Here is a 27,333-nt window from a genome sequence, read left to right on the forward strand (position 1 = left end):
TACAACTCATTCTTAAGATTTTGAAATATGATTTTACATCCATTGTATCAATACAGTTCTGTCTGGCTTTTTAATGATAGTTTTTAATTCTTTTTGAGAAAAAAAAAATCAGTACATCAAAAGTAGGTCATGCTGTGCATAGATTTCTTTTCCTAGCATGATGTGTGCTTATAAAGTAGATTGTGAATTCAACCTTCTCAGAACAAAAAATGGATCATACTGACATCTACACTGAGAATCAGATGCATTATGTGGATCCATTGAGAGTATTCTGCAATTATTTTGAATATTCTTGTGAAAAATCCTTGTCTATGATACTTTGTTTTTGTTGAGTCTTTCTAACTGAGACCCTTGTGTGGAAACCTCCCAGAGGAAATTCCTATAATTGGTGAAAACAAAGAGGGAGTACATAACACACATGATAATTTCATCTTCCTGAAGCCATGGCCTCTAATGCTTTAAGTGATCTCTTACCTTATCCCAGGACACAGAACCTTGATTAACTTATCTAAAGAAATATTTGGAATGACTTTTAAAGATACAATTAACATTGTCTTTAGGATGTATTCCTGGTCATTTTTTGAAATGTCAGATAATTATTCTTGGAACATTTTATGAAGATTTCTGTTGAACCATCAACAGTGTTACCAGATTCATAAAGCAGAAAAACAAAAAACAAAAAATTTTCCCAAACTAGGAGAGTACTTTTTCAAAAGTACTAGGAGAGTCCTTTTTCAAAGGATTCTTTTTGGTTCTTTTTAGGTCATTATTACAAACTTCTGAAAAATAAGTGCATCCTGTAAAATATTTCATCAGTATTTCCCGGGAATGACTAATGCATAAGGTAGAGTTTTAACATTTCAGTAAATGGGAACAATAAGTTGATTAGTCTATCCTTGTTTTGCAATCTGATACTGAGTAACTTAACATGGACATATGCAAATGCTATGATATGGATTGCACTTATTTTCTCAGTATTCAGGTGGTCCTAAGTCCAGAAAATATTTTTACATCTTAACCCTAGAATTTATCGGATCTTAATAATTTATCTTATGTAAATGTAGGTCATAAAATATACAAAAACGGTCACTATAATATTACTTATAACAGTAAGCGTACTAAAAAAAAACTTAACTATCTAAAATAAGAGAATTCTTAAATATATTAGACCAGATTCATAAACTGGAATATTATTTAGCAATTAAAAATGGATTTTTTTTAAGGATAGTTAACAACTCTTGAAAATTCTCATGATTTGATGTAAGAATTATAATTAAATTTGTGTGTGTAAATTTCAAAATATGTTTGCATTGATATTATTGGAAAGAAAAACATTAAAATATAATTTCCCACTTTAGGGAAATGGAATTTGGGGTGATTTGTTTTCCTCCTTGTCCATTCATACATTTATCCATTCATTCGTTGAGTCTTTATTGAGGACCTAACAAGTGACAGGCACATATTAGAGCTGTTCAATGAGGAGCAAAAATTTGAAAGGTCTTTGTCACCAAGATGTTTCCAATTTAGTGGGGAAAATATATATGAATCATGAAATCACATAAGTAAATATGAAACTGTGACTGATAATGCACTAAACAGGAGGTTGACTGAGAGCACCTATTGAGGAACCTGCCATAATTTGGAACTTAATTTACCGAGGAACTGACTAGTGAATGGAAATTTGATGTGTGGGTAGGAGATTGAAGCAGGTGCTGGGAGAGGACTGGAAGAGCATTTCTTTGCTGAGGAATAGCAGAGTAAATCCCTGTGGTAGGTGGAGCAAGGTATGTTGGAAAATGTGAGGGTAGTGGTCTGGGGAAGGAATTTGGGATGCGTGATAAAAGATTTTTGTTTAAAAATTTTTACTTTTCTGTACCTTAAGACAGTGGTCAATAACTGAAGTCCTACTGGACAGAAATATTAAAGAACAGCATATAGAATGAGAAGAAAAGATGACACTTAAAAATTCTATAAAATGTACCATTTAATGACTTTTTTTTTGCATTGCTGGAGATTGATCCCAGGGTCATGCACAAGCCAAACAAGGAATCTACCACTGAGCCACAACAAGCCCCACTTAATGACTTTGACAGAGGAGAGAGGACAGAGAAAAGTAGAGAAGTAGCAAGACAACTAGACAAGGGCTTATCGTGCAAACCTGAGGTGTGAAGCAGGGAGATCACACATGTCAAAACTCCTGGTAAGTCATGTGTAGAAAGGGTGGACAATGTGTTTTGGGTTTTATATTAAAAGTTTTTGGTGACCTTAGCAAATGTCATTTGACTGAAGAGTGAATGGGGACATATGAGGACAAGTAGGTAAAGATGATATCTAAAAGGTGATGTAGAGTAAAGGGAAATTTTCCTTGCTATATTTAATTTCCAGAGACTTACTTTTGTTTAAATGGCATTAGGAAGGATGGATTAAGATTGTGTATGAGAGACAGTTGAAAATGAAAGAATGAAAAGAAATACTCTACTGTGTAAATTTTCCATGAAGGTCAGAAAAGATAAGATCAAATGCTATCATAAGTCCTAAAGGAATATTTCTGAAAATAATAAATACAAACTGAAGAGAGGAGATGGACAGTTTCTCTTTGCTAACAGATGACAGGGAAGGGTACAGAAGTAAGCTGATAGGTATAGCAACTTAGTCTTTGAAGAACCCATCATCTCCTGAGGGCAAAGAGAATTGAAAGTTGGAGAGTTGAGAGAAGAGAGGGCACTTTAAATAGTTGCTTGGAGAGTGAGGGTGAAGTGATCTGCAAAACATCCTAGGAAGATCAGGCAGAGGTGTGAGCCCATTTGAAGTTGGTGGTATGGATCCATAGCCAGACTAGTCTGCCCTGTCATTGACTTTCTCCAGCAGTGCTGAGTCATGCAGGACAAGAGCAAAGAAATAAAATAGTGTGCTCATTCAGAGGTGAGATTTTGCCATGGCAATGAGATATAATGACAGAGGAACAAGAAAGTTCAGAACAAGGGCAGAGATTTTTCTGTACTGATGGATCATGGAACCCAAGCTGAATAGCAAATATGTGATAGCTGCTGATGTACTCTGGATGAACTGGCACTAAAAAGAGGGATTAGTGGACTCATTTTCCGAGGAGGCTGAAGAGTGATCATAATTTGATGTGGTTGAATAAGACCATATGAACTGTAGACATTTTTTTTTGGTTCAAGCAAGTAGTTCTTGAATAAACAACTTTGGGTATGAAGTAGTTAAGGTGTGAGAAAGGTCTTTTCTATACTTTTCTGGGTTTTATAATATCTCTGCACTATGTGTGTTTCACTTTTATAATCAGAGAAGATGGCTCATGCATTCTAAGAGAAGCTTATTCCTCAAAGAAAGTGAGAGATCATATAATCCAGCAAATTTATTTTGTGATGAAGATATTGAGGCTTATGGTTAGCTTGAACCAATATTCTAGTTTCTTTTCCCTGTTCCCCTCCTCATGAGGGAGTGCAACATAGTAAACAGAATCTAAGTATTTCATAATAAAATATAAAATATTGTGGACTTTCTAATATCAGCCCTCATATTTAGAGCAAAACTGAAGGCTTCTCCTTTCTTGGTTTTGGTCTGGTGGATTCCAGTTCATGACTTAACTACAGAGCAGCAATTCTCAAATTGTGTTCCAAGAAATGTCAATTGGTTTATGCTGCATGATATATACCTCTTCTGAGAGTCACACCTCACTTTGGTATATGAAAAGTTATCAGAAGGACTCAAGTGAATTATATTTTTAAAACTTTACTTAACTGAGGCAAATTTGTTCCAAATTTTTTAGAGTTATAGTGTTTTGATGACAGAGTATACTGTGATTTGACTGCAGTTTGATTCCCAAGGATCTATGTGTTGGAGTTCTGGTACCAGGGTAGTGGTTTTGGGAGGTGACTGGACCTTTAAGAGGTGGGGTCTCACTGGAGGCACTGCTCTTAGAAGGGAATGAGGGTTCCCTGTGAATTCTCATGAGAAAGTTATTATAAAAGTCTGAGCCACCCCCCCCTCCCGCCACTCTCTCACTTTGGCCTCCTGTTTGAGATGTGATCCTTCTTTCTATAATGTGACACCATCTTGTAGAGACTAAAACAGTGGGGTGCCTCAATCTTGTACTTTGAATCTCCTAGGCTGGGAGCTCAATAAACCTCTTTTCTTCATAAATAGCTTGCCTCAGGTATTTGTTATGGTAATGGAATGCTGTCTAATACAGAGTAGGGATAAACTTCAGGGGCATGTTTAGGGTAACAGGGTTGGGGATAATCAGACATGCAATTGTAAGAAGAAACCATCACCAATATTAATGGAGCTTTATTCACCTTCCTCCGCAAGGTATTTGTTCCACCAAAGCCTTGCAGGGTGGAAGTACCAGAGCACAGGATATGGTGTTGGCAGAATTCGGGAAGGATGAAATGCAACAATAGCAATTATTGTAAACAGTAGAGTCCCAGTTACAGTAGTCATCTGTGGAGATGACCTAAGTCTTCACCTGATGAACATAATCTCCTGCAGCAATTAAAAATTCCAATCTTTAGATTTTTATGGATATTAAATTAGTCAATTACAAAGGACTCTGTTAAAAGTATATTAAAATGGAAGGGGCAGTATATTAAACGAGTACGTTGACATATAAATATGCAAAACAACATTGCTACATTCCAACATTTCTTTGACAATTATTTCTCAAAAATGTTTCAAGAATAGGTCATCCAAACCATGAGTTATGAGTTTACTTCATTTGAATGAAATGCAGAGTACTATAGAACCTGCATTTAAAAACTGACTTTAAAAATTTACATGCCATAAAATACATCCTTTTAAATATACAATTCAGTGTTTTTTAGTACATTAACTAAGTTATTCAATCATAACTAAAATATGATTCTGGACATTTTTGTCATTTCAAAAAGAAACCCTATACCTTTCAGCAATCGCTCACAATTCCTCTCTTTCACCACAGTATGGCAATCACTAATCTGTACAGATAAGCTTTTTCTGGAAATTTTGTATAAATGGAATCATACAATATGGGATCTTTTATGTCTGGTGTTATGGTTTAAATGTGGTGTCCCCCAAAAGCTCACATGTGAGACAATGCAAGAAGGTTTGGAGAAGAAATGATTGGGACATGGTCTTAAAGTAATCAGTAGATTAGTAGATTAATACAATGATAGGGATTAAATGGGTGGTAACTGTAGGAAGGTAGGGTATGGCTGGAGGAAGTGGTTCATTGGGGTTGTGGCTTTGCAATGTATATATTTGTATCTGGCAAGTGGAGTCTCTCTGCTTACTGATCATCATGTGGACTGGTTCCCTCTGCTCTACTCTTCTGCCATGATATTCTGCCTCACCTAGAGACCAGAGGAATGGAGCCAGTCTCTTATGGACTGAGACCTCTGAAACCATGAGCCCTCAAATAAACTTTTCTTCCTTTGTAATTGTGCTGGTTGGGTCCTTTAGTCAAAGCAGTGAAAAAGCTGACTAAAACATCTGACTTCTTCTACTTAACATAACGTTTTCAAAGTTTGTCCATGCCATAACATTTATTGATATTTAATTCTTTTTAATAGATGATTAATATTTTACTGTATGGATATACTATGTTTATTTATCCTTCATCTGTTGATGAACATTTTTTTTTCCTCCTTTTTGACAATGGTGAATATTGATTCTCTGATCATTCCTAGACAAGTATTTGTGCAGTCACACATTTTCTTGAGTACACAGATGCTCCCTGCTGAAAATGGGTTTAGTACACCTAACCTGCTAAACACCGTAGCTTAGCAACACAGTACACTGAAGAGTGTCTATTACTTATTCTTGTGGTCATATGGCTGACTGGGAGCTATCCAGTGTCAGAAGAGATTATCATACTGCATGTCACTAGCCCAGGGAAAGATCAAAATTCAAAATCTGAAATATATATTTTACTGAATGTGCATGATTGTAAAGTAAGAAAAATGTCAAACCACTAGCAATCACACTCTTCCACCATCTGGACACCTAAAAGTGGAATTGCTGGGTCATATGGTAACTCTAACTTTTTGACAGTCTTCTAAACTGCTTTTCAAAGTGGTTGCACTATTTTACATTCCCGAGGGCAATGTAAGAAGGTTCCAATATCTGCACATCTTAGACAACTGTAGCTTTTTTTGTCTATCTTTTTTATTCTAGTCAACCTAGTAGGTGAGAATGGTTTCTCGTTGTGTTTTCCATTTGCATTTCCCTAATGACTAATGGTGTTGAACATCTCTACATGCACTAATTGGCCTTTGCCTATTGTTTTAGTCAGCTGTGACCAAAGAACTGACAAGAAAGATTTTAGAGAATAAGATTACTCATCACTCAGTTTCAGGGGTCTCAGTCCATAGATGGCTGACTCCATTCCTCAGGACCTGTGGTGAGGCAGGACATCAAGGAGGAAGAGTATGATGTAGGGAAGTGACCTTAGGTCATGACCACCAAGAGGCAGAGAAAGAGAGAGAGACGCCCCTCACCACTGACAAGATACACACTCCACCTGCACACCCCCAGTGACCCACCTCCTCCAGCCACGCCCTACCTGCCTCAGTTACCCCCCAGTTAATCCCTATCAGTGTATTAATGCACTGGTTAGGTTGATACTCTCATAACCCAATCATTTCACCTCTAAACTTTCTTGCATTGTCTGTCACATAAGCTTTTGAGGGACACCTCGTATCAAAACCGAAACACCTATCTTCTTCAGATAAATGTCTCTTTGGTCTTTTGTCCATTTTGAAGTTGGGTGTTACATGTTTATTGTTGTTGTTTTGGTACTGGGGATTTAACCCAAGAGTGTTTTACCACTGAGTTACATCCCCAGACCTTTTTATTTTTTATTTTGATACAGGGTCTTTCTAAGTTGCTTAGGGCCTTGCTAAGTTTCTGAGGATGGCCTCAAACTTATGATTCTCCTGCCTCAGCTTCCTGAGTCTCTGAATTCACAGTTATGTGCCACCATACCTGGCTGTTATGTTTTTTTCAATGTTGACGTGTTGGGTTTCAGCAGGAACTTCACATATCCTGGATACTAATCCCTTATTATACACTTATTATACATAGTTTTCAAAAATTTTTCTCCCATTCTGTGAATTGCCTTTTCATTTTCTTTGTAATGTCCTTTGAAAAATAAGTTTATTCACTATTAAAAATTTTTGTTAAATAAAAACTATATAATATTTTTTGTGGTACCATATGATGTTTTGATACATGTATACATTGTGTAATGTTCAAAACAGTGTAAGCCCATATATTTTCACTGTAATTTGGATCTGGAGTGTTCCCCAAAGATTCATATGTTAAAGTCTTGGTTCCCAGCTTGGTGCTATTGGGAGATGGTTGAACATCTCAGAATTGGGCCTACTGGGAGGTCTTTGGATCATTCAGGTGTGCTATTGGAAGGCATACTGGGATCCCAGCCTCTTCCTCTTTTCTACTTCCTAGCCATGAGGGAAGTATTTTGCTCTGTCACATGCTTCTACCATGATATGCACAGGGTCCAGTGAATCCTAGACTGAATTAAAAGCCCAAGGAAAAAACATTTCTTTTTATAAACTGACTATTTCAGGTATTCGTATAGTAACATAAAGCTAACTTACTCCCAAAACATTTATCATTTCTTTGTGGTGAAAGCATGCAAATTCTTCCTTCCAGCTTTTTATTTAAAGCATGCAGTACATTATCATTATCTATAATCACCCTACTATAGAACAGAACAGCAGAATTTCTTTTCTCCTGTCTATAACTTAGTACCTGTTAATCAATCTCTCCCCATCCCTCCTCTCCCCATGTCCCCCCCCCCCACACTCAATCTCTGGTAACCACCATTCTACACTTAAATTCTGTGAGATCAAATTTTTATATTCCATATTTGAGTGAGAAGAGGCAGCATATTGAGTGATTGAGTACTTTATATGTCCTGGTTATTAACCTCTTGTTAGGTATATAATTTGCAAATATTTTCTCCCATTCTGTAGGTTGTCTCTTTAGTCTATTAATTATTTCCTTTGCTGTGTAGGAGTTTTTAGTTTGACACATTCCCATTTGTCTACTTTCACTTTAGTTTCCTGTGCTTTGGGAGTCTTATCCTTGCCTATTCCAAAATCTTTAAGTATTTCTCTTGTTTTCTTCTAGTAGTTTCATAGTTTGGGGTCTTACATTTGGGAATCTCATTCATTTGTGTTGGTTTTTGTCTAAGGACAATGACAGGGATCTACTTTCATGATATCTAGTGGATATCAAATTTTCCCATTCCTTGGAAATGAGGTCCCTTTTCCACTGCACACCCTTTCACCTTTGTCAAAGATTAGTAGGTTGTGGGTATGGAGGTTTACTTCTAGGCTTCCTATTCTGTTACATGATCTATGTGTCTGTTTTGAATTATATTCAATTTTACACCAACTATCTTAGGACACAAAACTTAGAGGCAGTGGCTAACAGTGAATAACCACTTAATACGTCTAAAAAAATGGCCAAGAACATATAACATATTATTATTTTGTGGGACTTTCCATTTCTTTTAATTCAACTAGCTAGAATTATTTGCTTAGTATTTTCCCATTCAAACTTTAAAAATGAAGGATTTGTCTATTAAACAGAACTCTTCATTTCATTGTAAAGAAAGAACATGATGTCCTTGCCTTCATTCATTCCTCACAAAACCATCTCTTTATTGTGGTCTTTGTTTGTAAAGCAGGAAGAGGCACAGAGCAAGTTAATTTCATGTTGAGGCACAAAGATACATATAAATGAGTGAAAACGTGGCCAACACAGCTAGTGTCCTGAAAATTATAAAATGAATGCTCTCCTAGGTTGCTTTTTCTACTCTTTTTTTTTTTTTTTTTTCTAAATTATGTCTCAATGAGAATTGGATAAAAAAATTGAGGGTAAACAAAATGCCACTACCTACTCTGTTTACCCTGGTTACCTAGTGGAACATGTTTGTAAAATATATAATGATACTAGGAAAAGCACTTGCTATTTTTTTTTTTTGTTGTTGTTGTTGCTTATAAGTCACACAGTTTATATAGTGTTTTTGTTACAGCAACCAAAGTGGACTAATACATAATAAAGTCAACATAAAACATGGAATATCATTCTGACAAGACACAGAAAGCTTGTTTTCTATGTAGTTTACACAATAGATACTTGCTATGTTTTATGGGATGTGTATTATATATATGTTTATTGTGTTATACCTATGAAGTAGATACATTTGATACCTCCTTTTTTCAGATAAGCAAACTGATTTTAGAAAGGGGAAGTGACCTACCTTATATTGTAGACAGTAAATGGTTGAACCATGATTTCAGTTCATAAGGGGCATTTAAGAAGGAGAACCTTGTTCCTATCCTGGAAAGGTCAAAAGGTGGTCAAATTCTACCACAGCTTCTGCTGATTATTTGATTTCTAGGGCAGTCCTATCCTAAACATCTATCCATCTATGACTCTGGCTCCTTTGTTTGTTCAGGGATGGGATGACATGGAGGGTCATGATGAGGATATAAGCAGCGACTGCAATAGCTTCTTAGGGCCCCTCTACTGGCCATGTGCTTTCCTTTGTTATCACACACCTCTACAAAAGTACTCTAAAGTTATGTCCTGTTTTATCCAGTTTACAAATGAGGAAGCTGAGGTGTCTGGTGGGCTGTAATTTCTTTGGGTTGATGCAGTGGCAGAACTGAGAATAAACACAGTCCCATTTGACTTTGAAACACTGGCCAGCATCACATGTAGACTCAGGATTTTGTTTTTAAATTTTTGACCATTTTGTCACCATCATTTCGTTATCAGTGGATTCCTTAGGTGGGCATCCCAATGAATTTATGTTATATATGAGAACAAAGAGATGATGAATAAATTGAGTATTGACATAATTCATTTTACAGTGGACTTTTTCACAGATGTGGAAAAGGCAAGAGGAAAACAAGTTACAATGATTACTATTGGTTACCTGCTAATTTTTTCCCTTCATGTCAACAATGGGTCTGATTTCCACTTAGAAGCCATATGAATATGGCAAGGTGCCACCACAGCTGGTTTCAAAGGTACAAATCAGGTTTAATTTAGTCCAGTCAGGGAACGCTATTTTCCCAGATGGAGTAACTGGTTCACAACTGGTCTGATCTGGTCCCATCAGAATGAATTTAGGACCTTTTCTGGCAAGGCTAGGACACAGGTGCCCTTGTTTCATATGTAGGGGCATAGCCTCAAGTCGCTGGGCCATTTTTGTTTACATGAGGGAGTCATCCTGAAGACTGGTAGAGAGAACAAGGAATTGAGATCATTGTAGAAAACTTCAGGTGGTCTGGGTGACAGCACAAACTGTCTTGCCTGAAGACCGATTTGTCTGAGTCTGAGTCATGTGAATCAGTAACTCCCCTTTATCTACTTAGTTTTGGTTTCCTAATGCTCGCAACATGTTTATACTGATGCCATCTTCTGATTCCACTTGCTGGTCCTATTACTTATATTTTCTCTTATTTTATGTGACATATTGTCTTACTAGCCAGTTTTCACATTTCATTTGACTTTTTACCTGCAAGATGATAAACTTTGCATTGGCTGACCGTACACTAAAAAAAAAAAATAAAAAATAAAGTTTGTATTAAAAGGAGACAAGTAGTTTGTTGGAATGAAACCAACTACTATATATTCCAATAAAGCTCTAATAATAATTTAATAAAATAAAACAAGTGAGACTTTCCAAATTATATTTACTATAAGGAGATACATGTTTCCTGTTTAAGACTTTTATTGCTTTATTTATTTTTGCCTTGTTTTTTGTGGTACTGGGGACTGAACTTAGGGGTGCTCTACCACTAAGATATATATTCAACTTTTTTATTTTTTATTTTGAGACGGGTTCTTGCTAAGTTGCCAAGACCTGAACTTGTGATCCTTCTGCCTCAGTTTCCCAAGTCTCTGGGATTACAGGTGTGCACCACACCACCTAGCAATACTCTTAAAGAGTAGAGCAAATGAAATAAATTTTAGAACAAAAAGTGCTATTGTTTTATATCTTTTTTATTAAAGAACAATAACTAGCAAAGTAGCAAAGAAGTGAAAAGTCCATCAACAGTGTTAATATTAAAACTATGCGGTGCTGTTCAATTTACTACTCTGCATGAAGCAAACTAATATACACTGAAATTGAGTTGTGCAGTGTGAAGAAAAGATGTGTGCAAGTGTGAGTATTAGCTACTTTCACACAAGCAAGCAAGACCAATGTTTTAATGTAGCTAACCAATTCCCAACAAATGAAAAAATGTCTTTTAAAATATACAACAGGGCTGGGGATATAGGTCAGTTGGTAGAGTGCTTGCCTTGCAAGCACAAGGCCCTGGGTTCAATCCCCAGCACCACAAAAAAAAAAAAAAAAAAAAAAAAGTCCAACAAACTCATTCATTAGTTTTTGTGCTTTCTTGATCTAAGATGCCAAATATTTATTATGGCAGATTTTTGTGTATATATGTATGGTGCTGAGGATCAAACTTAGGGTCTCACACATGCTTGGCAAGTGCTCTGCCACTTGACTATTTACCCCCCAGCCCCCCAAAATTTTTTATACTAATGAAAATTTGAAGATTGCTCCATTCCCTACCCACGTTATAGTACTATGATTTAATAGTCATTGAATGAGAAGCTACTTTTGAATAATGTTGCAAATATAAAATTAGAGAATTCATAAAAAACATAAAATTGAGGATGTGCAACTGAGAAATGTTTATACAGGCGGATATGAATTCATTAGAATTTGGGAAGAGTAGCTATTGAACTCCAATATCCAAGGTAAAGACAGCTGAGATACAGCTTTCCAATGATCAATTTTGAATGGTTTTCTTGGAAATAAACCACAGTTCAGGAGATTTGAAATCAATAGCAAAGAATAGCTTGGGGATTTGGAGGGAGTAGTGTGTTACAGGTTCTTGGTGTTGCTTTGAAAAATGTTAAGTTGTGGGCATAAGTTGATGAGACTCAGAAGTGTGCAAGCATATCTGAGATAAGGGCAGGATGAGATGAGTTGTTCAGAGGGTAAAAAATAAGATTATAAACTCCCTGACTCCCTTTCCGTTTTCATTTCCCTAATAACCAGTTAACTATAACTCCTTTCTTGCTTTCCATTTCTACAAGGTGGTAATCCTGCAACATGATTGACTAAGTGGAAACTTCTATGTTCTCCCTGTTTGAGTGTCCTGTTCTCTGAACCACCTACATTCAAGGCTGGTGATTTTACCTCTTACTTATTTCTGAACTTCATCCATTTCTTTCCATTCGTACACCATTGCCTCAATTCAGGTCCTTTATCTCTCACCTGTGCTATTGTAGTACCTTCCTGATCTACCTCTCTTGATTCTACTTTCTTTGAATTCCATACCATTTTCTTCACCATGACGTAAGTAAACCTTGAATTAAAAACTGCCCATATATTTCATTGTGTCCAGATGCATCTCCAGGACAAAGACAAATCTCTGAACAAAGGATTTTAAGACTTTTTCCATCCTGTTCAATATCTTTCCAGTATTCTTTCCAGTCTGATCACTGTGACATCATGTAAATGATGTTCTAGACCCACGGAGAAAACCCTGAAGCCCCTAGAATGTGCACCCATGTGTGGCAACATCTGTGAGATATTATTTTCATTGTTGCTTCTGCTTGGAATGCCAACTGTTAGGGTTTGGCTATAAGGGGTCCCCTAAAAGCTCCTGCGTTGATGCCAGAATGTTCAGAGGTGAAATGATTGGATTATGAGAGCTGTAATCGTATCACTCCATCCTAGTTTCAATTAACTGACTGGGTGGTAACTATAGGCAGGTGGGGTGTGGCTTGGGGTGGTGGGTCACTAGGTTTATGCCCTGGAAGGGTTCATCTTCCCTGCAGCTTCTTCTCCTGCCTTCTCTGCTTCCCAGTCATCAATAGGTGGTCAGTTTTTATCTACTGCCACCCTTCTACCATGGTATTCTGCTTCACCTTGGGCCCACTATGAAACCCTCCCAATTCACTTCCAGAATCCCCTCCCTCCATGGTAGATAATTACTCCTTCTGCATTTCTCAACAAACTTTGTAAATATATCTCCTTAGCAATTGGAAATGTCAGGATTTGGTTTTACATTGTTCTTCCCACATTGGACTGTAAACATGTTTTTATCCCTTACTCCAGCTACGTCTGATATACAGTAGCACTCAATACCCATCATTTGGAGAACTGTATCACTGACATCAGGAGGCAAATTTTTCTGAGTTTCTGCAAATGAGTGTGGCAACTCAGAAACCTTTCTTAGATCTCTGGGCTCTATGATATGCTATATTTTGAGATAATAACTTTCCCTGACTTTGTTCCACATATACATGTATATACAACACAAATAAAGAACTTTTGCTGAATGACTAGTAGTTATTTACAGATTCCATGTTCTCAGGAAAGAAAATTCTGTGTCATAAGAATCTTTGCACTCTTGTATCTGTTGTTGTTTTCTAATTAATGCAGGCAAATTAAAAAAATTGGACTCTAGTTTTGAGAAGAGTTAGGAAATTAAAAAGGTTATTGCATGTCCCCTGTGCTTTCTGAATGAAGAGAAAGAAAACTGTCTAGTGACATCGTAGGAATTTGTTTTTATGGAGCTAACTTAAAATAGTTTCTGGTATGGCTTAGAGATATGATTTATAATTCATTTTACAGGCTATATACTAGCTTAAAATAGGGAATCTGGAGTAAGAATGCTTCAGTTCAGCTCTAGTGTCTGCCTCTAAATACGAAACTGTGTGACCTTGAATATACTACTCAACCTCTGTATGTCTCTATTTCACAAGAAGGCTTGTTGGAGGCTTCAATGAGATAATTCATATTAAACAGTTGGAATAGCATCTGGAACTTAGAAAAGGCTCTGATGAATCTGACATCAGACATTGATCTAGTGCATGAAATGAATTTATTAGCTTAAAACTGTCAAACTTTCCTGACCCAATTCTTACTAGAATCATCAGTATCAAACATATTCTTAGACAGTAGCAACTCCCTTCTATGTATCTGAAGTTCAACCATTATGCATTTTGACTTCTGATGATTTCTGTAGACAGAAAAAAAAAAATCAGCTGTTTACTCCATGCCAATTAGAGTGGAATCATTACACCACAAGCAACAACAATTACTCATGACATAGTGGCCTTCCAATATTAAAGAAATGATAACGTTTTGTCTTTTTTAAATTGTAGGTTAATTAGAGTCAATATGCTTGGCCAAACTTGAGAGAATTTCCAAACTACTGCAATATAGAGAAGGCAAATATTGACTGAAACAAAGAACACAGCCTCAGGAAATTCTGTAGTGATTAATTTCAATGCTTTGTATTTGAACAAGGGAGTATTATAGAAGTTAATTGACAGCCAATACATTCTATGCCATGCAGCCCAATTGATTATGTACCTAACAAATGTCCAGTTACAAAGGTGCAAGGTAGCCTTAATTAAAACTAAACTCTTTGTTTGCAATTTATATAACATATAAATATAGTATACACATAGTACTGATTGTATTAATCATTAGTTAATGATTAATCATGTTGATTGTATTAATCATTAATCATGAATCACCCTCAAACAATGGAGTATTAAAATTCTCCTTGAACAGTTGGAAGAATTCATATGTATAACCACAAGCATGTCACTGTGAAGGGGGGCAATTAATTTACTGAAAATACAGTTACTGAAGTTCACAAAATTTAGGTAATTTTCCTTATGTCAAATAGTTTGTCAGTGGTTCAGATAACAATCTCTATGCAATTCACTTTCATTACAAATCCTATCAGAGATATTGAACTTTGAGAACTTCAGAGTAGATGACCTGGAACTTGGCAGAAGAAAGTGGTGCAGATCATAATTTGGTTTACAAGCCCAATTCAGCAGATCTTATTGTTCACTTTCATTTGCCAAGCTGCTTTTTGGAGCAGTTTTCAGAGCCAAGGAAAGTGAAATAAAGACATAATTATCTCTGGCAAAGGTTTATACAACCAACTGTAAATTAACTGTACAATTTGGGGAACAAAGGGCAAAGAGCACAGAGTGAATTAAAATCACTTAGATCTCTATGTGTTTCAGTTTATTTCTCCAACTTTTTTACAGAGTTACAAGGATAAAACAAAAGGGATTAGTTTACATATAATGTTGACCTTTCTCTCTAGCTGCTGGTGAAGATAATAGGCAGAAACTGAGGAAAGAATAGGCAAAAGAGAGTAAAGAAAGGCTCAAGATGATTTGCTATCATGTCAGGCTTAGTATAGTTACAGGCTGACTGCTTTGGGATAATCTCCTTCTAAATTAGATGAGGGTAATATAACCAAATTTTATTTAGGAAAAAGCTAACACTCCCCTCAAGTCCCACAATACACACAATCTCTTAACCTTCCCAAACTGCCTAGTTACCTTATCTGAATCATTTTGTTGCCTTTGGGTAAGCAGGCAGAGAATATGAGAGAATGTGGTCTGGTACTTATATAAAATGCAGCTTCTTAGATATAGTCTAGTCAAGAATTCTACAACAGATCAGCTTATCTAAACTGGCCTATACTCGGGAGGTATGAGGCCTTACAAATGGGGAAAGAGAGAAAAGGGCTCGTGTCAAAGATACTAGATATTGTCCTTCAGAAGTCATGTTAAAATCTGGGTTAGTTGAAAACCAGAGGTGGAGATTTTGGGGCTGGGGAGGTAGCTCAGTCAGTAGAGTGCTTGCCTTGTAAGCACAAGGCCCTGGGTTCAATCCCCAGTACCCCAAAAAAAAAAAAAAAAAAGAAAAGAAGAAAAAGTTGAAAACCAGAGGTGGAGATTCTAAAACAAAGAAAAGGATAGAGAATAGAGATGATTTTGCTGATTTTTTTTCCCACATTCCTTTCTGCTAATTTATGAGGGCTACATTTTTTTGTAATGGATCTTTAAAAGTGTCTTTGAAATGGAGTGTGGAGGGACGTGTTGCATGGGAGTGAGTTAGTTGCTAGTATGTATTATGTACTGCATGTTTGCATCCCTCAAAAATTCATATGCTGAAACCCTAACTCCCAGTGGATAGTATTAGGGAGTAGGGCCTTTGGAAGGTAATTGAGTTTAGGGTAGAACCATTATGATGGGATTACTGTTCTTAAAAAAAGAAAGACTAGACCCTTAGCCTTCACCAATCACCAGATCTGCTGGCACCCTCACCTTGGACTTCCCAGAACTGTGAGAAATAAATTTCTGTTGATTCAGCCACCCAGTTAAGCCTGTATGGGTATGAATGGCAGCTGGTAGTGTGTGTGGTTGTCACTGCTGTGTGTGTGTATATAGTAACTAGTGTGTGTGTGTGTGTTACTGCTGTGTGTGTAGATAGTAGCTTGCGTGTGTGTGTTTGTTGATGGTGTAAGGAGTGAGGTAGGCTGCTGGTTGTTGTTGGTGTGCATTTAATTGTATGGTTGCTGGAAAGTGTGGGTTTAGCTTTTGTTTAGGCAGGTCATTAAATTAGTATCTGGTCATTTGAACCTATTAATCATTGGCATCCTTAGTTTATAGGGAAGCCCAGATCAATGCTGAGATGCTTTAAAGTCTATGTTGCTAATCAGGGTCAATTTCAGTGAAATTCTGCAGCAAGTCATGGGCCTCCTCCAAAAACAGCCACCCCTGAACTGTCAGCAGTTGGAAGACCCCCTCCCTCCAGTGAAAAATCCCTTCAATCTGCTTTATGAGGAGAGAATAAATAAATGAAAGTACAGTGGGAATGACAGTAAGTGAGACAGAGAGGAAGAGAGGGTCAAGGAAAGGCAGAGAATGAGAGAGACATTATTTGATATCCAGCTCTTACATCCTTGGCTCACCCTTGACTTTTTCCCTATGAAGATGCTCCTTGCCCTGCTTTCCCAAGGCTAACAATATCTCTGGAGGTGCTTCTCTGATTGCTTGCAACTTCTTTAAATTAGCTGAGGACTAAATTGGTGCTGGGTGGTATCACAAATCATCAAAAGACGACCTTTCCAACAACCTTAATCTGAACAAGATTAATCTTTTCAGCCCCTTGACTAAAAAGCCCTGATTTATACTAAACCACAGTATTGCCTTTTGGGCACATAATCATTTTCCTTCCTTAGCTCCTGTAATTTTTTAAATAAGAAAGTGGAAAGGTGGGAATATCCTCTGTATGCCACCTGGTATATATATATATATATATATATATATATATATATATATATATATACCCACTCTGCTTCAGTAATTGTAGTAGCTAGAGAAGAATTATTGCTTCTTTGATCCTTTGCCTCTGTTTTGTCCTCAGAAGGTGTATCCAAAAAAATCAATGTCTACTGGCTTTAGAGGAAATGTTTTTAATGGGTCTGCTGCTGCCAAGTCTCCCTGGGAAGCTTGATCAATGTCTCTACACCGGTGGTGGAAGCACGGAGGCTTCAGCAGCCTCATCTGAGCAGACCGTCTCAGAGGCTCTCAGTTTCAAATGTTTCTCGGAGGTCAGATAGATATTATAAATGAGTATAGCAGTTAAGTATGTGACAATAAGGACGGTGAGGGACTGTATGGAGTTGGGGGCATCTCATATACAGGAGGCAGCTGCTACTCATCCCAGTCAGTTGCATAAGGCAGCAAAGTCCCTGTGAGGCAGGAATGTCTGGTTTTTCAAAAGAAAATTTCTCATGTCATTTCTCTCCATATCTAGTATAAGAAACAGACTAAGTTGTGGTCACATACAGTAACATTTGTGATTGTCTCACCCTGAAGAAAATGATTAAGAAATCTTTAAGGTTTAAAACTCCTGTGGAGGCACATACTAGTTTCCTTGGGCTGCCATGATCAAAAAAAACAACCAACCAACCAACCAAACAAACAAAAAAAGCCCCACAGATCGAGAGACTTAAACAATAGAAATTAATTTTCTTGCAGTTCTAGGTCAAGGTGCTGAATTCCTCTGAGACCTTTGTCGTTGGCTTGCAGATTTCCACCTTCTTACTGTATACTACATGGTCTTTTCTCTGTGCTTGATCATCCTTGGAGTCCCTTTGTGAGCTCAATGTCCTCTACTAAGAAGGGTGCACCAGTCAGATTGGGTTAAGGTCAGACCCTAATGGCCTCATTTTAATTTAATTGACTCTTTAAAGACTGTTTATCTAACTACAGTCACATTTGAGATGCTGGGGTCAGGACTCAAAGTGGTTTGGATATGGTTTGGGTGTCCCAATAGGTCTATGTTTAAAAGGCTTGGTCCTCAGGGTGGCAGTATTGGGAGGTGGTGGAAGCTTTGATAGGAGGGGCCTAATGGGAGGTCCCTGGATGATTGGAGGAGCTGCCTTAGAAAGAAATTAAGATAGTTAAGCAGACAAGGGGGAGCTTTTGCCAGAACATGTGCCATGCCACTTGGACTTTCAGTCTCCCAAACTGTAAGCTAAATAAACCTCTTTTCTTCCTAAGTAGATGTCTTGAGTATTTTGTTATACTAATGAAAATCTGGCTAATTTGCTCAAACTGTGAATTCTGAGAAGGAACACAATTCAGTCCACAGCAAGGCAGCAACCCACAGCCCTGGTTCTTCAGAGGCAGGCAACTTGGGCCTCTGCACTCTATTCTCCTCATTCATACCAGTAGACAAGTATGTATTATAAACAAGGAGCGAGCAATTCTAGTATCACATACACAGTGACTTAATTAATGGTTTAAGCTTATCCCTAGACAAGAATTCCCCAAAGGAACTTGTGATTAATGCAGATTATAAAGGCTTTCTGCAGAGAATGTGGAAATGACTCCTGCAACAGAATCAACTTTTTCATCATGTGAGCTGTACTCCATTCTGGAGATAGCATGGTCTTTAAATAGTTAGTAATTGGTACTTTGGTGCATTCCAGCATTTGTCACCACACACAGCTCCTATTCTCTAAGATAAAGCATCTGTGGTGAGAAATGGTGGTTTCTGCTCTCCATCTGTGTGTAGCCACAGTCTTAGAAGTCCATAACTGCTTAGCTTTCCAGATATAGGTTCCTGTGCTGCTGATGAGAACAGAGGGATTTTTCCAGTAAGTCAAGACGAGTTTACCTCTTGTGATAAACAGCAACATAAAAGCATAGCAGATATTGCATATCCTAAGGAAGTATTCCAAACTCTTCACTTAAAAACAAAGAGTATGTGCTTTTGTTTGGGTGAAATGAAAACCAACTATATTGATTTAGTAACTTAAAAAGTTGGCATTGACTCCTACAACTCTATAGCAAAAAGAAATAAGTTAGTAAAAAATGGGCAAAGAACCTGAATAGATGTTTTTCCAAGAAGACATACAAATAACCAATAGGTATTTGGAAAGATCTCAGAATTATTAATAATCAGAGAAGTAAAAAGCAAAACTATGGTGAGATGTCAAATCACATCAGTTAAAATGTCCTTTATAAAAAGACAAGAGGTAATAAGTGCTGGTGAGGGTGAGGAGAAAAGGGACTCCTGAACACTTTTTTGAGGAGTGTAAATTTTACTAATGGTTCAACAATTATGGAAAACATATGGAGGTTCATCAGGAAACTAACTATTGAACTACTAGATGATCCAACAGTTCCACTTCTGGGTGTATATCCAAAGGAAATGAAATAAGTATCTAAAAGAAATATCTGCACCCTAGTGCACCCCTATGTTCATTGAAGCATTGTTCATAACAACTAAGATATGGATGCAACCTAAGTGTCAAATGATAATAGATAAAGAAAAACATGCAAATATTTTTAGTATTCATTATCTTCTATCTATCTATCTATCTATCTATCTATCTATCTATCTACGTATATAAATCATAGATGAACCCATAGGACATTATGTTGAGAGAGATAAGCCTGACACAGAAAAATAGATGCTGGATGATGTCATTTATAAAGGGAATCTAAAAAAGTCAAACATAGAAAGTCAACTCATAGAAACAGAGTGTTTAACAGAGGTTACCAGGGATCAGGGAGTAGGAGAAATGGGGAGAGGTTGTTCAAAAGATAAAAACTTCCATTATAAGAGGAATAAGTTCTGAGAATCAAAGGGACAGCATGAATGGTATTATATATGCTAATTAATCTGATTATGAAAGTCATTACACAATGTGTACATATATTAAATCATCACCAAATATACTTTAATATGTGTAATCTTTATTTATTAATTAAATATTTTAAAAAGAATTTGACTTTGAATATTCTCATTTCACATTTCCTTTTTTTTTTTTTTTTTTTTTTTAAGTACCGGAGACTGAACCCAGGGGCACTTAACCACTGAACCACATCCTCAGCTCTTTTTTTTTCTTTTTCTTTTAGGAAAGGATCTTGCTAAATTGCTTAAGCCCTTGTTAAGTTGCTGAGGCTGGCTTTGAACTTTCCATCCTCCTACCTCAGCCTCCTGAGCTGGAGGGATTACAGGCGTGAACTACCATGCCTGGCTCATTTCACATTTCTGTGACTCACTTGGTTACTGGATGAATCAAACTGCTATTACAAGTGCTGAAGTATTTTTACAATCCCATGGGTAAAACAACAGAATATGGTTATCTCTTCTGTAATCCTAGAAAGTAGGATGCCTTAGTCTGTTTTGTGCTGCTGTAACAGAGTACCTGAGACTAGGTAATTTGTAAAGAACAGAAATTTAGTTCTTAAAATTCTGGAGGGTGGGAAGTCCCAAATTGCTGGTGTGTGTATGTGAGTGTGTGTGTGTATGTGTGTGTGTGTGTGTGTGTGATTGTGTGTGTGTGTGTGTGTCTGGTGAGACTCTTACTGCATCAACAAATGGCAGAAGGTGAAAGATCAAGAGAAGAACAGAGAGAATAGGGAACTGAACTTGCTTTTATAGCAAATGTACTCTGGTTATAATAGATCATTCCTATGATAAAAACATTAATCCATTCATGAGGACAAAGTCCATAGGATTTAATCACCCCTTAAAATTCCACCTTTTAACACTGTTGCATTGGACATTAAGTTTCCAGCTTTGGGAGACACACTTAAAACATAGTGTAAGGTCTTCTAGAAAATTCATAAGTAACAAATGTCAGGGAGTAAGTAATTGACCTAAGTTATCCTACTCAGTTTTGACACTTAAGAATTAGAATTGAGATCTTAGAGGCTCTATTTCAACCCTATGGAGTTTGAAGGGATAGAAACACAGGGTTGGAGCAGGGAATATAGTATTTGGACCATGTGCATTCCAAGGCAGAGAAAGCCTGTCTGCAAGAAGGAGATTAAAAAGACAAAGCAAGAGAAGCAGAAATGGAAGCCTCTTCACTCCTGGGGCAATGGTGTGTAACCACAGTTCCTATCTCCCAGTTTCTTCTTTCTATCCCTGGTGTGGCCCATGTGTATTATCTGCCTTTGGCTTCAATGAATCTTTCTAGTAAATACTACTATTTGCTTAAGAGAGGTTCAAAGGTTCAGTTTAATTATTAAAGGTCAAAGTATCACCCATATCAAGAAAAGCAATGAATTAATCCTGGCAATTACCCAATTTTGAATCAAATATTTTGATTTATTTCATTTTAGGAGATTAGCTCTGTAGTCAATGATAGATATTTCTACCAGTATATGCTCTTACCAAATTTTAAAGCAAATAGACAATATTTTCTTCCTGGTTTGTATTACTTCTGATTAGATTTTCTTAGATTGAAAGTTTCATTTGTAAAATATGGGAGCCAATTATGCTAATTTTAACAATATAATACCAACACACTGCTGGCCCATTTCTGACTCTCAATAAATAGCTATGGGTTGATTTATTTTAACTTTTTTTTCCAAGTCTTTTATGTAGCACAAAGCTTATATCATGGGGTAACACATGCTTTGTGGGGTAACCCTCTTCTGAAGCTTCTTGGTAGCTGTTGACTTGCCCTGTGCCATGAAATGACCATGTTAGAATGAAGGCAACAAATCCGTCAACTGTATGATTTCAGATACCGTCCCTATATTTCAAATTTAGTTCTTTTAAAAAATTCATCAGCTGTGGAGAAGTACCAGATAGTATAGTCCAGAAAAATATAGGATTGGTTGAAGATTCATTTCCCCCAGTAAGATGTGGGATGTTCTGTTTAATTAAAGGTGTAGTTTAGATTTCTATGGCTCCTGTAAATGAAGTGCCCTCAAATTACCCAGTGTAAAAAGCCAATTGTATAATCAGGGCCAGACCTAAAGTAGACTGACTCTTGCTGTCATGTGTAAAGTACATGGGTATTTTAACACCAGGAGTATAGTCTGATGCACTTGTCCTTTGGAAGAAAACACCCTGGAGTACTGTGATTTGATAGTTCTGCCTTCAGCTCTGGAAGCTGTTGCCAGGTAATTAGTGGTACATCCTCAGGGCAGCACCTGCATAGCTGTTACATGTAATTTAAGCAGGAATATAGGGTCTTTGAGTTAAGAGAGCCAGAACTTTCCTTATGCCTTTACTTGACCTCTTTTTTGTTTAACAAAAGAAAGCTGTAACCCTATATTTATACAATTAAAAGTGAATTGTGCACAACAATATGAACATCCTCAACACTACTGAGCTGTACATTTAAAATTGACTAGGAAGGCAAATTTAACATTATATATATTTTGCCTCAATTAAAAAGAAAAAAAAAAGGAACAAAAAGTGGTTTATGTCTTATTCTCACCTATGGTTTGTCTGAGGTTTCAGGCAAGTGCCTGTATAAGCTTGAATATCTCCTTTCATTTTAAATTTATTTTACTTGTGTTCTTGAATTAACATCATCTTACTACTGACCTTGAAAGTTCAAGTTTCTCAAACATCTAGTAAATACCCTTGCCTTCCTTCTGTTTTTTCTTTCCATGAATATTTAATGAGCATTTGTGCATCTGAGACCAGAGAGAGGGATGTGAAGCAGGATTTTCTCTCTGCCCTCAAGGAGATGCAGACTTGTTGAGATGACTGACAAACAAACATTGGAGCAAAACTTATGAGAGACTGAATGTGATCGTTAGGGGTCCTGGAGGGGGCATCTAGACAAGCCTGGAGAACAGAGAGAGGGTAGATGCACAGGGCTCATAGGAAAAGTGACATCCGAGAGAAGAATGAATAGGAGGTAGCTAGAATGAGAAAGGAGAGCCCTACATTGCTGACTGAAAGAACCACATCTAAGAGAACTCAAAGCATCCGGGGGTGAGGACACAAAATGGTGCCAGTGATTTTGTATCTTTGGTGAGTAATAGTTGAGTGAGAAAGTGAGGGCAGAGGTAGGGAAGGCAGGGAGGTGGCAGAAAACGAGGTCAGAGAAATAGGATCAGATCCTATGTAGCATGCTCAGAGATTTTTTCTTTTCTTTTCCTTTTTTCAGTTGTAGATGGACACAAAAGACTGTATGACTTTCTGGAAATGCAGGTGAGAAGTGACAAAGGTCTGAACTATTTTATTTATTTATTTGTATGAGGTGCTGAGGATTGAACCCAGTGTCTCACATGTGCTAGGCGAGTGCTCTACCACTGAGCCACAACCACAGCTCCAGAAGATGAGTTTTACACATAGGCTACCCCAGAATGTTTGGGCAATAACCTTACAGAGGAATTTAAACAGGAAATGACATAACATTTGTGGTTTAGAAAAATCACCTTGAGAGCACTGTGGGAATGGATAAAAATGGAAAAGACTGGATGACTTTCTGGTAATGCAGGTGACAAAGGTCTAAACTAGAGCTGTGAGGCTGGAGGAAAAAAGAAGGGATTGAGCAATATAGAAGGTGACTGAGGAGGGAAAAGGAAGGGTCGAGATGAGCAGCTCTTTGAATGATACACTAAAGATTTATGAATTTCACTATATTTTACCCCACATAACCAGTTAATAATAGGCATATTCACGTATTGAGGGATGAAGTGTACTGATGTCTGTGACTTATTTTGAAATAAGATTATTTGATAGAAAGCTACATGGATTGATAGGTAGTAAAGACAGCACAAATAATAACTGTAAAATGTAGATGGTGTGTATATGGGGATTCACTGTACAATTCTTTCAATTTTTCTATAATAATAATTATTTTCATAATAAGAAGTAGGGGAAATTTGTCCCTAATTTACTTTACATAGTTACAGAAATTATGACTCATTAAATAAAAATAATATTTCAAGTTTTTAAGAATATACTCAATAACTTTAGAACTCCATCACATGTATTCCTTCCATAATTCTATAGGATTTACATGCTATGTTCATATTGATAAACTAATGGATATTTAACTTCAATCTGTTTAATGAACCTATTGTTTTCATCTCAAAAATAGCTAGTATAATGACAGGTAACAGAGAAACCAAGTATTAACCTGAAGATCAGTAGATAAAACATATAAAGTGTTGCTTAACACAGAGTGTTCTATTCCATGTAGAAATTGCTCAAACTGATTCTGGTAACTGTGTGTGGGATTGGAGAAGGGGGGATAAGTGTTTCTGAAAAACAAACAAACAAACAAACAAACAGACAAAATCAAGCACCAAGTTCTTAATTTTCTGTGTGATCAGAACAATGTTTTGTTAAGCAAGGAAAAGAATCTGGAAAAGGACTAGATCTGGGTTGACAGGGAGACAGGTGGAGAGGGTTATTTTAGGTTTGGTCAGACTGAGTCTGAGATGTCACAGACAGTTGGACATATGGTTTTGGAACTCAGTAGAAGATTCTGTACTGGAGATGGGATGTCCCTGGAATTTATCCATATGGTAACGTAGATGAGATTCTGAGAGGGTGGGTAGAGTGTTAAGATGACCAAGATTAGGACTATGAGGAAGATCTGAAGAAGACAAAGAGACAGGCAAGTGGAAATTTCCTTTAAGACAGAGGGAAAAAAACACAAGAGAGGGCTATCATAGATATGTTGGGTGCTCTCCAGAGTTCAAGTGAGGTCAGGGATAAGCAGTGGATTTGACAGTTCTAAGTGAGCAAAATCCATGGTGAGAGACATTGTGGTGAAGTTGGATTAGAGCACTGAGAAGAAGCAAATGGAAGGTTAGAATGTGGATACAGTGAGTATGCATTGTTCTTTAAAGAAGTATGGTTAGGATGAGTTGAAGTTAGACTGTTTTTTAAGATCAGAATGATTCAAGTATATTTGTGAGGAGAACTCTTGGTAATTGAAGAAATGAGCAGAAGCAGAAGGAGTAATAACCAAAGCTGTGTGTCCAAATAGCTGAGAAAAGAAAAGACCTAGAGGCTGAGTGGAAGGTTTAGACCTGCATGGGGTAGGGAGAACTCCCTGCACTTCCATCAAGAGGAGGAAAAAGGTGGGTATGGATAAGTTCCTTTTCTGGGGGTGGGAAGAGGAGAAGCAGAAAGGCATCTTGTTTTCTCCATGAGGGTCACCAGGTAAGTGATGGGGAGCTGGGTGCATCGGTGCATAGAGGATCACAAGTTCAGTGTCACCCTCTGCAACTTAGTGAGACTGTCTCAAAAATAAAAAATTAAAAAGGACCGGAGATGCAGCTCAATGGAAAGATGCCCTTGTGTTCAATCCCCAGGACTACAGAAAAAATAAATAAATAAATAAATAAAAATAAAAACAATAAAAAACAATAAAAAGTGATAGGGAAAGTGGGGAGTCAAAGATATATGAAGAGAATGAATTTTATGGCATTGGGAGCAGGAGCAGAATAGACACATGGAGAGAAATGCTGGCCATTAGCTGGCATGGTGGTAGTTTTCTTCAGGAGCTCTTCGTTACCTAGATATTGGAGGTATCTACCTAGCCATTTCCATTCTGAACTGTTCCTCAGCTCTCAGTGCCCCTTTGCTTTTGGGTTTAATCCTCATCATAGACATAATGTATCAGAGACTGATAACCTTTTCCTTTGTAAAGAAAATTTCCACCTGTACATCTTAAGACAAATAGCCAGAGTGAGTTCAAACATGTTTTCCCTAGAACTCCAATTTGAAATATAGTCTTTTTTAACATTTTGATGTTACTAGCATAATTAGATCAACACTTACACCAAATCTGGACATAACCTAGCATTTATATTACATTTTACAGCCTGTCTCCTTAGGCAGGTAACATATTCTGCTTCTACAAACCTGAATGTGTTCTTGCAGCAAAACAGAAGTGGCCAAGTCTAACCCTATTTCCGAGATCTTTCATACTCAGATGGGAGGCAAGATTTTGCAAATTTAAATCAGAATTTCACTACTGACCTTTAAAGTTCCCACTACTGACCAACTGGAATCTCAGTAATTTTTTTCCTAGGAAAAATATCACCTCCAATCCTAATTTCCGCTTTTTCAAATGTTTTCAAAAGTAGATGGCAGGGTAGGCATTAACCCGATGCCTGGGTCAGCCTCTGGTGTGTGGCTTTCTGTGTGGCTCCCAGATGCTTCATTTTGAAACCTTGATTTTCATTCTTTCTTTATTCCAACCTGGATTTCAGCAGCAACCCCCTTTCTTTAACCTCCATCTGTGTGGAGATCCTAGAGTAAGGATATTCCTGGCTTCTTCAGTAACCATCTCCCCCTGCTCTTTTCTGGCATCCTATGTCTCACCACTATTTCTTTCCTGAGTCACTGTGCTCAAGTGACAGGGCTTTTTTTTTTTTTTTTTTTTTTTTTTTTTTGGTTTCAGCTAGCCCTTGCTTGATTTTTCATAGAGTGAAGCTAGTAACACTTTGTGGATTATTGCATCCATTCAGATTCAGAACCCAAAACAATTTCTAACTTATTTGATCTGAATTTTGAAGATTTAATGCCATTCTTTGGATTCAGCCAGTCTTTGTGTGAGCTCTGCTTTCAACCTTCTGCGTATGCAGTAGTATTCAACAGGTGTTAGTCAACTCATATTTATTGGGAGCCTACTTAAGTTTGTCATTGCAATAAAGAGGTGGATTAATCATAGTAGTCATCATCAAAGGTGCTCATGGTTTGATTGGAAAAGATAACAGTTAACATACAACAGTAATTCTCAAAATGTAATGTGCAGAATAATCAGGTGAATGGTGTTTTAGTCAGTTTTTCACCACTGTGACCAAAAGACTTGACAAGAATAGTTTTAATGAAGAAAAGTTTATTTTGGGGCTACTGTTTCAGAGGTTTCAGTCTGTAGATGACTGATTCTCTTTCTAGGGGCCTGAGATGAAGAAGGACATTAAGGCGGAAGAGTGTGGTGGAGGGAAGTGTTTCAGAACATGGCCACCAAGAAGCAGGGTGGTGAGGAGGGGGGCAGGGTACGGAGAGAGAGAGAGAGACTCCCCTCACCACTGACAAAATATATATCCCACAGGCATATCTCCAATGACCCACCTCCTCCAGTCACACCCTACCTGCCTACAGTTATTCCCCAGATAATCCCTACCAGGGAATTAACATACTGATCAGGT

At 37.3% G+C, this 27,333-nt stretch overlaps 1 long non-coding RNA gene across 1 annotated transcript in view; it reads left to right on the forward strand.

Moving 5' to 3' along the window:
* Nucleotides 1-1,922: 1,922 nt before the first annotated feature.
* LOC124987351 (uncharacterized) overlaps nt 1,923-27,333 on the forward strand; it is a 48,131-nt gene continuing 22,720 nt past the window's right edge. Inside the window, exon 1 of the long non-coding RNA XR_007109177.1 lies at nt 1,923-2,200. This is a non-coding gene — a long non-coding RNA (uncharacterized LOC124987351). The remainder of the gene's footprint in view (nt 2,201-27,333) is intronic.

Source organism: Sciurus carolinensis, chromosome 6 (genome assembly GCF_902686445.1).
Source record: "Sciurus carolinensis chromosome 6, mSciCar1.2, whole genome shotgun sequence".
Taxonomy (NCBI): Eukaryota; Metazoa; Chordata; class Mammalia; order Rodentia; family Sciuridae; genus Sciurus; species Sciurus carolinensis.